The sequence below is a fragment of the Heloderma suspectum genome, chromosome 15, assembly GCF_057233095.1.
Source record: "Heloderma suspectum isolate Gila_16-S chromosome 15, 16-S_ref, whole genome shotgun sequence".
NCBI classification, from domain to species: domain Eukaryota; kingdom Metazoa; phylum Chordata; class Lepidosauria; order Squamata; family Helodermatidae; genus Heloderma; species Heloderma suspectum.
In genome coordinates, this window is record NC_139472.1 from 9,370,078 (window position 1) to 9,379,227 (window position 9,150).

The window sequence follows — 9,150 nt, forward strand, 5'->3', positions numbered from 1 at the left end:
GAATGGCCCTGATCCCCATGATGACAACTTAGCAGGGAAATTGCTTCCAGGTTATATGCTTCATTTTTAGGATCTGTATTAGACTGGTGGATCATGGAGTCACCATTGATCCACCAGTCTAATAAGCCTTACCCAACCTGCTACCCTGCCACATTTTGGACTTCAACTCCCATTAGCCTCAGCCAGCATGGCCAATGGAACTTGTCATCCAAATCATCTGGAGGGCACCAGGTTGGGGAAAGCTGGTCTAATAAATGTGCTAGCATTAGGGGTAGGGGAGAAATACTCAATTCACATTTTCTTTTCATTTATTGTATTTCTATACCACCCAATATCCAGAGTTCTCTGGATGGTTTACAAACATAAACTTTTTAAATGCATTATAAAAACTACTGACATACAAACATATAAACAGACAGCACACAGACAGACACACATATATCTAAAACCATTTTTAAACAGTTGACATAAGAAAAATCCAGGACCCGATTAACATCTCATCATATGGGGAGAAGAGGAAGGTCTTAACCTGGTGCCAAAAAGATAACTATGTTGGTGCCAGGCAGACCTCATCGGGGAGATCATTCCATAATTGGGGGGCAATCAAGGAGAAGGCCCTCTCCCTTGTTGCCATCTTCCAAGCCTCCCTCGAAGGGGACACCTGAAGGAGGGCCTTAGATGATGAATGTAGTATAGGGGTAGATTCATGCTAGGAGAGGCACTCCATCAGGTTTTGTGGTCCCAAGATGTGTAAGGCTTCATGTGAATGTATCAAATTGTGCACATTCAAACCATTATGTGTACCAAAACTCAATTATCCTTCAAAATTCACACTCCTCTGAAGTTTGCCATGGAATTCTCCAGTCAAGAAAGGCATACAGAAATGTCTATCCTGGGGGAAAATAATATTTAAAAACGCATTATATGTATTGGGGAAATTGCTTGCAAAAAAGTGTGTAGGCAAAAATACAAACATAAAATGCCACATCCTCAGCTCTCTCTTGATAGGTGATTGATAGATAGATAGATAGATAGATAGATCGCATTGTGCAGAAGGACTCTAGCCTAGCCCTGCTAGATTTCTATCTTCAGGGATTATTATTATTATTATTATTATTATTATATGCATGGAGAGCATTCAAGCCTGCAATTTTCCCACTACAGCCACCTGATTTTTAAGTAGCACAATCCCAGGTGGTTCTCCCTCATGCTTTTCCTGATTTCATAGTTTGGCTCTGATTTCCCCTTGGAGGAGAAATCTCCCCTTTCCCCAGAAACTCTGCGCTATTCTGCCTTCCCCCAGCTGGCAGAGGATGGTTGAAATTCAATTTTCTGCTGAGATGCCTGCTCTGCGAGCAATTGGTTTCCTCTCACGCTCTCCGCTGCCCTCTGCACTGGTGCCCAAGGGCCCTGAGTTTGCTGTTTTATTATCCAGCCCCAGACCGAACCGACAGCTATGGAGACAGCAGGTCTGTTGCAGGCAGCCATCGGATGCATGCCACGGCCAAGCTGGCGCCGGAACGAGAGAGCAGAAACGGGAGACGTTCCGAGGCCGTTAAGATTCAATATCGGCTCTCGTTTCTCGGTGGGAAAGCAGCAGCCAAAAAGCTCGCCGGCCTTTCTGCGTTGCAGAAAGGGGAGGGGAGGGGGAAAAAACTCTTCTGGGTTAAGTTTTTGCTTTTCTTCCTCCCTGCCTCTGACACAAATCCAACGCGAGGCATTGATTTTCTGTTTTGCCCCAACCGAGCTTGGCAATATCAAATTACTCCTGCTTGCTAGACTGAGTTATTACCAGCCGTTTCCAGTTAAAGAGAGGAGCAAGAGAAAGGGGGCAGGGAGAGAGAGAGAGAGAGAGAGAGAGAGAGAAGGAACGAATGAACCAGTGTTCCTCCTCCAGACTCTTGAGAAGCTCTCCATTTTTCACAGACATGTTGCTACTGAGGCATCAGATACAAAGTCATGGGAGCAAAGCAACATTGAGTTCAAGGACATGGGTGATATATTTATTTAGCTGGCCCTTTGAGGGCCTTAACTGGTGCGCTCCGATTGCCTTCTTCTTCCTAGCCAGAATCCTATGAACGTTTAGGACAATGGGTCTTCTTTGCAGCTGGCCCTAGTTTTATTTTTTTGGTTAAAACACTTGTTGATTCTATATAGTGACGGTCGAACTTAACCACTATGGGATTTGTTATTTCCTGGTAATGTCACAGATTCATCCCTCCAACCACAGATGAGGGTTGTCCGTTAATTCAAGGTCTTGTTTTGTATGAACAAGTTTTGCATGTGCACATTTTCCAAGTGCGTCTTCTTAGGAGCTGTAGTTTGCAATCACGTCATACATCACTAACCTATTTTCCTTTCTTGATTCATTGTGTTCATGTGGCATTAGCATTGCAAAAAGGACACAAAGAACTTTACATTTCCTTCAGGACATGCACAGAAATAGCAAAGTCTAGGTGCAGATTGCATGTGCACCAATTTATTTTATTTATTTATTTATTTATTTATTGCATTTATATCCCACCTTTTTTCCTCTTGCAAGGAACCCAAGGTGGCTTACATGATCCTCCTCCTCTCCCTTTTATCCTCACAACAACAACCCTGTGAGGTAGGTTGGGCTGAGAGTCTATGACTGGCCCAAAGTCACCCAGTGAGCTTCCATGGCTGAGTGGGGACTAGAACCTGGATCTCCCAGCTCCCAGTCCAACACTCTTGCCACTACACCACGCTGGCTCTCACCAAAACCCACAATGAATCAATTATGAATATAATAACATTCGTTACTCACTACACACAGGTGGGTACTTTGAAGACATGAGATTCTCCTGACAGACAGCCTAATTTCAAGTTTTGGTAGCATCCTTTATTCTATATGACATATACGGCTGTTTCAAAAACTCGAAGAAGCCTGCTGTTATGCTTCCCCACCCCCCACCCCCGTTGTGTGCCTGCAATACTGAAAAACTCAGGTTTGACCAGCACCAAAAGAGATCAGAATCCTGAGGGAGTCATAACTGATTGTATCATTTCAGACTGTGGGCAAGGGATACCATTTTGGAAGGCACTCCCTGCAAGGAGAAATCTAGCCCATCAGAGAGAGAGAGGTACTAGTTTTCTACTTGAAAGGATTTCCCGTTAATATATGGACAGCATTCAAAAATGGCATCTTGGCCTGCCCAGCTCAGCTCAAGGTTCTCACTTGGTACAAGCAGATGCACTTACTAGAAGGATGAGGTACAGTCAAGTCCAGTGTTACAGGAAGGACCCTGGACAGATCTGTGCTGGCTGGAACTCACTCAGGAAGAGCTGTTGCCTCAGCAACATACAAAGGTTTATGAAGGCCGGCAGGTCTGGATCTGCTGTTCGATCTGCCCCCTGTGCGGAGCTGTCTGCTTCTTAAAGGCCTTTGTCTGATTCTGCAGCAAGCATGGGGGTGGCAAGGACAGTATCAGAGGCTAGCCCTCTGAGTCTGGTAAAGCCATGTCTTCTAGCCTGGAAGGTCCCAAAGTAGCAGATAGTGCTTTAGTGGATGAAACTGCCCAGTGGAGGCTGGTGGCTCCGATGTCAGTGGGGCTATCCACTCTGGGTTTCAGTCAGAACTCTAAAGGAGCTATTCAAGGTGCCACATCCATTTTGGGATAGGATTGAGCACCTTGGATAGCTCCTTTAGAGTTTTGACTGAAACCCAGAGCGGATTCACAGCCCCACTGACATTGGAACCACCAGCCTCCACTTAAGCTGCCTCCCCTTCTAAGTCCTCCTCTGAGCCAAAGGGGGAATTGAGGCCAGAGAATATGACACACATCCCACCCACCATTTATATTAAAGCCTCCTGCCCTTCGTCTGGCGTCTTGTGAGGAAAACTGGTACCCAGAAGCAGCAAGGAGCACTATCACCATTGCCACCAAGTGAAAAGGGGCAGTGAAAAATGTGTGTCTGGTGATGGTGGTGGTCGAGCTTTCATGCAATCTTTCCTCCAAAAACTCCTCTGTTCTTCGGAGGCAAAAATGTTGGCTTGCAAACTTAAGACATTTTGTCTTAAGACATTTTGAGTAGCAGGCTGAGATGTGGTAAGAGGGCACTCGGATATGTGGGGTGCTGTCCCATTGGGGTGGAAATCATGGGTGAATTTTGCTCAGTTCTTGTTGACAGATATGGCTCGGAACCACATGGTCCTTGGGATTACAGTCATAAATCACAAGTTTCCGTGTTCCTTATAATGGTAATCCTTCGTGAAGCCTGTCTGTTGGCACCAAAAGTTCTCCATATGTTGCCAATGCACCCTTTGGAAGCATCAAGACCATGAGCTGTGTGGCATCCCCTCTTTTTTTGGCTGAGTGCTCATCAAACACAATCCCATCCACTCAATGCCTTTGGAACCAAACCACTGGCTGGAGTTTTATTTTTAAATCCTAGCATGCTTTCGATCTGGCACTAAGTAATGGAGCAAATTTGCATCTTGGCATTTTTCTTAATTATACCCTCTGATACATCCATGTCAGGGCTTAATTAGAGATTAATTGGGAAAAATCGCCCAGCAAGAGCTCCACTCGAGGAAACAATCACTCGCGCTTGTCTCTTATGGGTGCACCAAATTCTGGGGTTCCTGGTGATTTTTTCCCCAAACATTTGCCGTTGTGCTTAGGATCTGAGGCAGTGAAAAGGAGAAGGTGTTTCCCTGTGTTCTGGAAAATGGGTACAAAAGCACTGGGTTAACCGACAATGAAGAGGCCCTTCTCTCTAAATTTAACAAAACTGGGGTTTTATTTTATTGAGATTGAACACAATACTGTATTTTTTGCAGAGCAATTCTATGGAGATGGGGGAGAAAGCATCTATGGTAGAAGAACTGCCAAATCCAAAGCCCCACCGGACTTGCACCAGATGGGGAGGGGTCTTCTTGGAGAATTGGTTCCTGAGGAGGTGGAAGCCTTCTGATGCTTTTCTGCAGCTCAGTTCTCTCCCTGAACAATTAAGGAGTCTTCAAAGGATGAGGGTTCAGGATCCTCTGAGTGTTCAGGGTTCTAATCCAGCTCCAGGACTGGCATAGAATCATAGCGTGGGAAGGGGCCTACAAGACCATTAAGTCCAGCCCCCTGCTCAATGCAGGAAGCCTGATTTCCAGGAGGTCTTCCATCCAAGTTCTCACCAGGGCTGACCCTGATGAGCTTCCAAGATCAGACAAGGTCAGGCGCATCCAGTCCTTTGCTTAGTTTCCCCACAACCCTTGTCCAGGGCGTGTTGGTGGAATAGGAAGCTCCCGATCCAGCAGATCCAAGTCCTCCCACAATTTGCACCAACATGCCCCTTTTCAGCCTTTACCACCACTGGAGCCCCAAAGGCAAAGGAGAAATAGCAACGGAGCTTTCCATGCTTGAACAAGGAGGTGTCTAACAGAGGTCCTCCTCCATCACCCATGGACCTCCCTCTCCACCCACTGAGAAGGGGGCCTGCAAGTTCCCATGCCCCCTGAGACACTGATTTCCAACACCACTCCATGTGTATGGACCACACAATGTATCCTTAGATCCCTTCACCACAATACTTTGGCTCACTGTCAAGAGCTTCCAGGGCAAGAACCAGGAGGGAACTCCTGCATGGTGAGCCACTAAGATTAGAGCAGGGGGTAAGCAAACCAGTGCCCTCTATTTGTTTTGGACTACAGCTGCCATCATCCCTAGCCATCATTGGTCAGTACCTTCAAGTAGGGTTGGGAAAGACCCAAGACCTTGAGGAGCTGCTATCACTCAGTGTAGTTCCACCTTTCCCAACCTGTTTTGGATTACCCATCCCTGACCATTTGCTATGCTGCCTGGGGCTGATGGGAGTCACAGTCCAAAACCTCTGGTGGGCACTAGGTTGCTCACCCTTGGGTTAGAGCTTTTCCCTAGGACAGGGGTGGGCAACACTGGGAAGTCTGGGGCCATTTTGGAGGTCTGGGGCCATTTTGGTCACAGGTCACCCCTGAAGTGTGACCCTCCTAGGTCACCCTCCTAGGAGTATGCATACAGACACTCAGTGCCAGGGAACATGACACCACCATGGTTTGGTTTTGCAGATGAGGGGTTGTTGTTCTTTTGGCCCCATAGTTTACGAGTCAAGGCTTTTCAGCTATCACACCTGCTGAAAGAGTTCTGTTGTTAAGTTGCCCTGTCAGGCACGGAGGGATTGTTCCTGTGTCTTGGTGCCATTAACAGCTTGTTAAGGGATAACATAGCATTTGCTGGAATAAACTTCAATTTATCATTCCTCTAGCCTTTTTGCTCTTGATAAATCTGAGCCAAGAATACCCTCGGGGCTTCCCGAAGAGGCCTGACAGCCATCTCTCTTGTAGCCAAGCGCCCTCTTGGCCTTCTGCTATTTTCACTTTTCTTCCAACCCCCTCCACTGCCACCCCCGCCATCTCCTGGAGAACTTTGGAGAGAGACTGTTAATCAAGAAGCATTACCGATATGGTTCTGCAACAGTCACTGAAAGACTCAATTTGATGGGTAAGCCTTTGGGAAAACTCTAAAGATGAGGTCATTTTTGCAAATAATACAAAGCTTCCTATTTCCCCTCCCCATCTTTTAATGTTTTTTAAAGTGTATGTATGCATGTGTGAGGGGGATAGGTGGAATTGTGACTATGGCAAATGCAGCACGGAAATAACAGAACAAGATTTTTAATTCTTGACTAAAGTGCAGGGGGTGGAGACTAGCAGGATGGGGGAGGAGCCCAATAGCTCTATTCTAAACTTCCCGAATGTCATGGTCCAGAATGAGGATCCCTCAGACACTGAAGCCTCCAGCAAGAGTGACTCTGAGGAGGCACTAAAACCAGTCGCTGGGCCTTCCGAAATGTGCCCACTGCCTCAGGTCTCATGTCCTATCCACGAGATCCACAGGAGGCACCACTGCCCACTGAGTCTGAGGAGAAGACCTCAGACTCCTCTAGTGAAGGGAGAGACCCTAAGGAGTAATCCCTAGCTAGCACCCCATCCTTCCAAGCTTCGTTCCCCAGGAGAAGCCATTACCTACAGGAAAGGGTCGCTGGCCCTTTAACAGCCAAATGCAGGCCCCGAAGGGGGTGGTGCTTCCAGGAAGACTATAAAAACCCTGTCAGTGGTTGCTCCCAGGCAGTGTTGGAGTAACCTGCCAGCATTCTAGCTCTGAGGATTGCTGCCTGCAGTCCTGATTTTCAGTCAAGTCCTCTAGCTCTGAGGACTGCTGCCCACTGCGCTGAATTTAATTCAAGTAGTCCAGCTCTGCGCTGTCCGTGGTCCTGAATTTAACGCAAGTACTCTAGCTCTGAGGACTGCTGTCCGTGGTCCTGAATTTAACGCAAGTACTCTGGCTCTGAGGACTGCTGTCCATGGTCCTGAATTTAACGCAAGTACTCTAGCTGTAGGGGCCGCGGTGGCTTAGTGGTTAAGACGCTGAACTGCAGACCGGAAGGTTGGCAGGTCAGCAATTCGAGACCAGAGTGCTGCGTGACAGAGTGAGCTCCCGTCTTCAGTCCCAGCTCCTGCCAACCTAGCAGTTCGAAAGCAAGAAATTGCAAGTAGATAAATAGGTACTGCCTCGGCGGGAAAGCTGACAGCGTTCCGTGCACCTCGGTGTTCAGTCATGCCGGCCACATGACCACGGAAGCATCTTCGGACAGCGGTGGCTCTTCGGCTTAGAAACGGGGATGAGCACCGCACCCTAGAGTCGGACACGACTGGTTGGGGACACCTTTACCTTTTTTTTTTTACTCTAGCTCTGGGGACTGCTGTCCGTGGTCCTGAATTTAACGCAAGTCCTCTAGCTCTGAGGACTGCTGCCCACAGCGCTGAATTTAATTCAAGTAGTCCAGCTCTGTGCTGTCCGTGGTCCTGAATGTAACGCAAGTACTCTAGCTCAGAGGACTGCTGTCCGTGGTCCTTAATTTAACTCATACCTCATGCTGAGCCGTCACCCAGGACAAATGATGGAAGCCCAAACAGAGCAGGACACCAAGGGCAGTAGCTAATGCTGTCATTCCACATTTCTGCTAGAGCTCCACCAAACCTTTCCAATGTATAAGCAGTTGTACACAGCACTTGCACAAGTGCTAGGACAGCTAGAGCACCGGTGGCGGAAGTCTCACTCCAAAGACGATCAGACACGGGCTAGAGCTGTATCTTCAGCCTATCACATGGCAGTGAAGGCAGCAAAAAAGGAATATCATGCTGCCTCCATCGCGTCTGCAGAGTGCTGTCCCAGGAGGGTGTTCCAAGTGGTCCAGAGCCTGGTCAGTCCTGTGGCTCTGGAACCACTGGAGCATTCTAAGGCCTCCTGTGAGGCCTTGGCAAGGCACTTCGCAGATAAAATTGATCAGATTAGGTGTGTTACTCTGCATGCTGTGGATACAGTTAGTGAGCAAGAGGCGGCCTGTGGCAAACTGGTTTTGTGGGATCGGTTTTGTGGGATCGCCGGTGAGATCACATCACTCCAGTGCTGAAGGAGTTGCACTGGTTACCAGTTGTTTTCTGGGCCAAATTCAAGGTGTTGGTTTTGACCTTTAAAACCCTATATGGTTCTGGCCCAGCCTATCTGGCCCAGCGCCTCCAGCAGCACCAGACAGGCCACTTAACAAGATCAGCCTTGGATGGCCTTCTCTCTGTCCCATCAGCCAGGACAGCTAGACTGGTGGGGATGAGGGAGAGGGCCTTTTCTGTGGTGGCCTCCACACTGTGAAACTCCCTCCCTAGGGAACTCCATCATGCCCCCTCTTTAATGAGCTTCTGTCATGCATTAAAAACACTGTTGTTGAAGCAGGCATTTGGGGTGGGTTAGGGTATTTTAGAAAATGTTTTTATTGTAGAATTTTATTGTTTTAAACTGTTTTTATTGTATGTTGTACATCACCCAGAGTGGCTGGGTGACCAGCCAGATGGGCGATTAATAAATTTAATAATAAAATAAAAATAAATAAAATAAAGTGGTTATGCAACTGGGTACACAAGTGTAATGTGCAACCAGTTGTACCAGGGGTTGCACAAACATAATCCACAACCACTTGTGCGATTTCACATGTGTAAATGTAAACTTCAGGTGAGTTCTCCTCTTGGGCATAGTTTGGAACCTAGTTCCCACTAGCACAAAGTCATTTGTTTTAGCCGAATTACACAGTTGGATAGTGCCCCAA

General features: G+C 47.4%; 1 long non-coding RNA gene across 1 annotated transcript in view; it reads left to right on the plus strand.

Moving 5' to 3' along the window:
* Positions 1-6,248, plus strand: part of LOC146335298 (uncharacterized) — a 30,295-nt gene extending 24,047 nt beyond the window's left edge. The window contains exon 4 of the long non-coding RNA XR_014786011.1: positions 4,805-6,248. This is a non-coding gene — a long non-coding RNA (uncharacterized LOC146335298). The remainder of the gene's footprint in view (positions 1-4,804) is intronic.
* Positions 6,249-9,150: the final 2,902 nt, after the last annotated feature.